General features: G+C 45.6%; 1 long non-coding RNA gene across 3 annotated transcripts; it reads left to right on the top strand.

Annotated features, from left to right (window-relative positions):
* Positions 1-932: 932 nt before the first annotated feature.
* On the top strand, positions 933-1,699 carry LOC127920763 (uncharacterized). 3 transcript variants are annotated; one of them, XR_008108355.1, is made up of 4 exons: positions 933-990; positions 1,147-1,224; positions 1,264-1,380; positions 1,654-1,699. It is a non-coding gene; the product is annotated as an uncharacterized LOC127920763 (long non-coding RNA). The 3 variants fall into 3 exon arrangements; XR_008108828.1 differs by lacking the exon at positions 1,654-1,699 and adding an exon at positions 1,537-1,576; XR_008107887.1 differs by lacking the exons at positions 933-990; positions 1,654-1,699 and adding an exon at positions 1,537-1,570 and having other exon boundaries at positions 1,113-1,224.
* The last annotated feature ends 4,694 nt before the right edge of the window (positions 1,700-6,393 follow it).

A 6,393-nucleotide genomic window follows, 5' to 3' on the forward strand; every position in this document is an offset into this window, starting at 1 on the left:
GGGTAAACAGTGTATGATCGCTGGATGATTCGTTTTAAGTCTAATACTGCGGGTAATGGAGTCGCCAATGACTAGAGTTTTCAATTTGTCAGAGCTAGTGGTGGGAGGCGTTGACGTCTCAGACCCCATAACGGGTGGAGGAGAGACCAGAGAAGGCTCGGCCTTTAACTCCGACTCGTTGCTTAATGAAAACCGGTTGAGCATTCCTACAGCATTTCCCTCCAGAAGCCATGAGAAAGTTGTCAGGCTGTGGGGACCGTGCGAGAGGATTTATACTAACATTACTATCTGTACTATCTGCCTTTAACTCGTTGCTTAATGGGGAGAACCTGTTGAAAGTTTCTATTGGTTGAATGAGCCGATTGAGCATGTCAGCACCATCAGCCACCTTATTCCCTAAAATACTTCATTTTAATTAAATAATTAATTAAATTCCTTAATATGGAATGTAGAATAGAATATCCAATATACGTGTTCATATAGGATATTATAGAATATTCTTGATAATAAATAAATACAAATAAAAAAATGCTCTGCTTTCGTTGACTTCGTTTTATCTTTTGTCACATGCGCCAAATACAACAAGTGTAGACTTTTCCGTGAAATGCTGACTTACAATCCAACAGAGTCAATGTGGAGGCTATATACAGGGTATTACGGTACAGAGTCAATGTGGAGGCTATATACAGGGTATTACGGTACAGAGTCAATGTGGAGACTATATACAGGGTATTACGGTACAGAGTCAATGTGGAGGCTATATACAGGGTATTACGGTACAGAGTCAATGTGGAGGCTATATACAGGGTATTACGGTACAGAGTCAATGTGGAGGTTATATAAAGGGTATTACGGTACAGAGTCAATGTGGAGGCTATATACAGGGTATTACGGTACAGAGTCAATGTGGAGGTTATATAAAGGGTATTACGGTACAGAGTCAATGTGGAGGCTATATACAGGGTATTATGGTACAGAGTCAATGTGGAGGTTATATAAAGGGTATTACGGTACAGAGTCAATGTGGAGGCTATATACAGGGTGTTACGGTACAGAGTCAATGTGGAGGCTATATACAGGGTATTACGGTACAGAGTCAATGGGGAGGTTATATAAAGGGTATTACGGTACAGAGTCAATGTGGAGGCTATATACAGGGTATTATGGTACAGAGTCAATGTGGAGGCTATATACAGGGTATTATGGTACAGAGTCAATGTGGAGGTTATATAAAGGGTATTACGGTACAGAGTCAATGTGGAGGCTATATACAGGGTATTATGGTACAGAGTCAATGTGGAGGCTATATACAGGGTATTATGGTACAGAGTCAATGTGGAGGCTATATACAGGGTATTATGGTACAGAGTCAATGTGGAGGTTATATAAAGGGTATTACGGTACAGAGTCAATGTGGAGGCTATATAAAGGGTATTACGGTACAGAGTCAATGTGGAGGTTATATAAAGGGTATTACGGTACAGAGTCAATGTGGAGGTTATATAAAGGGTATTATGGTACAGAGTCAATGTGGAGGCTATATACAGGGTATTATGGTACAGAGTCAATGTGGAGGTTATATAAAGGGTATTATGGTACAGAGTCAATGTGGAGGTTATATAAAGGGTATTACGGTACAGAGTCAATGTGGAGGCTATATACAGGGTATTATGGTACAGAGTCAATGTGGAGGCTATATAAAGGGTATTACGGGTACAGAGTCAATGTGGAGGCTATATACAGGGTGTTACGGTACAGAGTCAATGCGGAGGCTATATACAGGGTATTATGGTACAGAGTCAATGTGGAGGCTATATAAAGGGTATTACGGTACAGAGTCAATGTGGAGGCTATATACAGGGTATTAAGGTACAGAGTCAATGTGGAGGCTATATACAGGGTGTTACGGTACAGAGTCAATGTAGAGGTTATATACAGGGTATTACGGTACAGAGTCAATGTGGAGACTATATACAGGGTATTACAGTACAGAGTCAATGTGGAGGCTATATACAGGGTATTACGGTACAGAGTCAATGTGGAGGCTATATACAGGGTATTACGGTACAGAGTCAATGTGGAGGCTATAAACAGGGGGTGCCGGTACAGAGTCAATGTGGAGGCTATATACAGGGTATTACGGTACAGAGTCAATGTGGAGGCTATATACAGGGTGTTACGGTACAGAGTCAATGTGGGGGCTATATACAGGGGGTACCGGTACAGAGTCAAAGTGGAGACTATATACAGGGGTACCGGTACAGAGTCAATGTGGAGGCTATATACAAGGGGTACCGGTACAGAGTCAATGTGGAGGCTATATACAGGGTGTTACGAAACCGAGTCAGTGTGGAGGCTATATACAGGGGGCACCGGGACAGAGTCAATGTGGAGACTATATACAGGAGGTACTGGTAACGAGTCAGTGTGGAGGCTATATACAGGGGGCACCGGTACAGAGTCAATGTGGGGGCTATATACAGGGGACACCGGTACAGAGTCAATGTGCTGGGGTACAGGCGAGTTGAGGTAATCTGTACATGTAAGGGGGGGTGAAGTAACTATGCATTGGTAACAAACACACAGCGAGTAGCAGCAATGTACAAAAGGGGGGGCGGGGGGTCAATGTAAATTGTCCAGTGGCGATTTTATTAATTGCTCAGCTGTCTTATGGCTTGGGGGTAGAAGCTGTTGAGGAACCTTTTGGTCCTAGACTTGGCACTCCGGTACCGCTTGCCATGCTGTAGTAGAGAAAAAAAGTATATATCTTGAGTGACTGGAGTCTCTGACAATTTTATGGCTTTCCTCTGACACCGCCTGGTATAGATGTACTGGATGGCAGGAAGCTTGAGTGATGTACTGGGCCATACGCACTACCCTCTGTAGCTTCTTATGGTCGGATGCCGAGCAGCTGCCATACCAGGCGGTGATGCAACCGGTCAGGATCCTCTTGAGTGAACTCCAAGCGGCCTGTCATGTGCCTTTTACTGAGGCTTCCGTCTGGCCACTGTACCATAAAGGCCTGATTGGTGGAGTGCTGCAGAGATGGCTGTCCTTCTGGAAGGATCTCTCATCTCCACAGAGGAACTTTGGAGCTCTGTCAGAGGGAACATCGGGTTCTTGGTCACCTCCCTGACCAAGGCCTTTCTCCTCTCAGTTTGGCCAGGCAGACAGTTCTAGGATGGTGCATCAATACACCAAGTCACTACGAAGATCCCTGAGCGTTTTCCTTCCTCTCTGGCAACTGAGTTAGGAAGGACGCCTGTATTTTTGGAGTGACTGGGTGTATTGATACACCATCCAAAGTGTAATTAATAACGTCAGCATGCTCAAAGGGAAATTCAATGTCTGCTTTATTTTTATTTTTTACCCATCCACCAATAGGTGCCCTTCTTTGTGAGACATTGGAAAACCTCCCAGGTTTTTGTAGTTGAATCTGTGTTTGAAATTCACTGCTCGACTGAGGAAAACCTCCCTGGTCTTTGTGGTTGAAATTCACTGCTCGACTGAGGAAAACCTCCCTGGTCTTTGTGGTTGAAATTCACTGCTCGACTGAGGAAAACCTCCCTGGTCTTTGTGGTTGAAATTCACTGCTCGACTGAGGAAAACCTCCCTGGTCTTTGTGGTTGAAATTCACTGCTCGACTGAGGAAAACCTCCCTGGTCTTTGTGGTTGAAATTCACTGCTCGACTGAGGGACCTTACAGATAATTGTATGTGTGGGATACAGAGATGAGGAAGTCATTCAGAAATCATGTTAAACTATTATTGTCCATGCAACTTATTATGTGACTTGTTAAGCATATTTTTTCTCCTGAACGTATTTAGAGTTGGCATAACAAAGGGGTTGAATACTTATTGATTCAAGAAATGTCTGCTTTTAATTTTTTAAATATATATATTTTTTTAAACTAATAAAAACAGAATTCCACTGATATTATGGGGTATTGTGTGTAGGCCAGCTGCATGATCTGAATTTACTCTATTTTAAATTCAGGCTGTAACACAACAAAATGTGGAATAAGTCAAGGGGTGTATACACTCATTGGCCAGTTTGTTAGGTACACCCATCTAGTTCCGGGTAAGACCCCCTTAGCCTCTAGAACAGACGGAATTTTTCAGGTCATGGAAATGTTACTCAATTGGTATCAAGGGGCCTAACGTGCTAATCGTCTCAGGGAAGCTCATCTGCGTGCTCGTCGTCCTCAACATTGTCTTGACCTGACTACAGTTCGACTTCTTTATCGACTTCAGTGGGCAAATGCTCACCTTCGATGGCCACTGGCACGCTGGAGTAGAGTGCTCTTCATGGATGAATCCCGGTTTCAACTGTACCAGGCAGATAGCAGACACTGTGTGCAGTTTGCTGATGTCAACGTTGTGGACAGAGTGCCCCATGGTGGGGTTATGGTATGGGCAGGCATAAGCTACGGACAACGAACACAATTGCATTTTATCGACGGCAATTTGAATGCACCATGACATCGTGATGAGATCCTAAGGTCCATTGTGGTGCCATTCATCCGCCGCCATCACCTCATGTTTCAGCATGATAATGCACGGCCCCATGTCACAAGGATCTGTACACAATTCCTGGAAGCTGAAAATGTCCCAGTTCTTCCAAGGCCTGAATACTGCATGTCATCCATTGAGCATGTTTGGGATGCTCTGGATCGATGTGTACGCAGCGTGTTCCAGTTCCCAACAATATCCAGCATCTTCGTACACCCATTGAAGAAATGTAGGACGAAATTCCACAGGCCACAATCAACAGCCTGATCAACTCTATGTGAAGGAAGTGTATTGAGGCAAATGGAGGTCACACCAGATACTGACTGGTTTTCTGATCCAAACCTTTTTCTTTTAGGTGTCTGTGACCAACAGATATCTGTGTTGTTGTTGTTGTGGAAACTATAGATTAGGGCCCCATGTATTTATTTCAATTGACTGATTAACTTAAATGAACGGACATACTCAGTACTGCAAGGCAAAAACCAACATGGATCTCTTCAACAAAGTGCCCTGACCCTGTCCTGACCCGGCCCTCGTGTCCTGACGCTGCCCTCGTTCCCTGACCCTGCCCTGACCCTGTCCTGACCCGGCCCTCGTGTCCTGACCCTGCCCTCGTGTCCTGACCCTGCCCTCGTGTTCTTACCCTGTCCTGACCCTGCCTTGACCCTGCCCTCGTGTCCTGACCCTGCCCTCGTGTCCTGACCCTGCCCTCGTGCCCTGACCCTGTCCTGACCATGCCCTGACCCTGTCCTCGTGCCCTGACCCTGTCCTCGTGCCCTGACCCTGCCCTCGTGCCCTGACCCTGCCCTGACCATGCCCTGACCCTATCCTGATCCTGCCCTCGTGCCCTGACCCTGCCCTGATCCTGCCCTGACCCTACCCTCATGCCCTGACCCTGCCCTGACCCTGCCCTGACCCTGTCCTGGTGTCACTAAACGGGGAAGATTTTAGGTGTCCATCTGAACAATCACTGTTAAAAAAAATATATATCCTTTTGGGGATTGTATACAGTATGGTTGGTTTAGCCTTGGTCTGAGAGACTTACTGACTCTATCGGTAAAATATAGAAAAGCTAAGTTTCATGTCCTGGCTGGAGAAATTGTGGCTACTCTTCCACTATCCATTGCTCCATTAATGGCCTCATAACAGACAAATAAAAGCCTCTACTCTTCCACTATCCATTACTCCATTAACGGGCTCACCACTATCTATTTGTCAGATCTCTCTTCCTGGAAACATTGATCTCATCCTGCATTGTTAAAGTGTTGGAATATGATGGTACCCTGTGGAGGTACGCTGTGGAGACGCCCTGTGGAGATGCCCTGTGGAGACACCCTGAGGAGACACCATAAGGAGACACCCTGTAGAGACACCATAAGGAGACACCCTGTGGAGACACCATAAGGAGACACCCTGTAGAGACACCATAAGGAGACACCATATGGAGACACCATAAGGAGACACCATAAGGAGACACCATAAGGAGACACCATAAGGAGACACCATATGGAGACACCATATGGAGACACCCTGTGGAGACACCATAAGGAGACACCATATGGAGACACCATAAGGAGACACCATATGGAGACACCATAAGGAGACACCATATGGAGACACCATAAGGAGACACCATATGGAGACACCCACTTGGAGACACCAGAGACACCAGGAGACACCATAAGGAGATGGAGACATCTCATATGGGACACCATATGGAGACACCATAAGGAGACACCATATGGAGACACCATATGGAGACACCCTGTGGAGACACCATAAGGAGACACCATATGGAGACACCATAAGGAGACACCATGGAGACACCATAAGGAGACACCATATGGAGACACCATATGGAGACACCCCGTGGAAACACCAT

Source organism: Oncorhynchus keta, chromosome 1 (genome assembly GCF_023373465.1).
Source record: "Oncorhynchus keta strain PuntledgeMale-10-30-2019 chromosome 1, Oket_V2, whole genome shotgun sequence".
Lineage (NCBI taxonomy): Eukaryota > Metazoa > Chordata > Actinopteri > Salmoniformes > Salmonidae > Oncorhynchus > Oncorhynchus keta.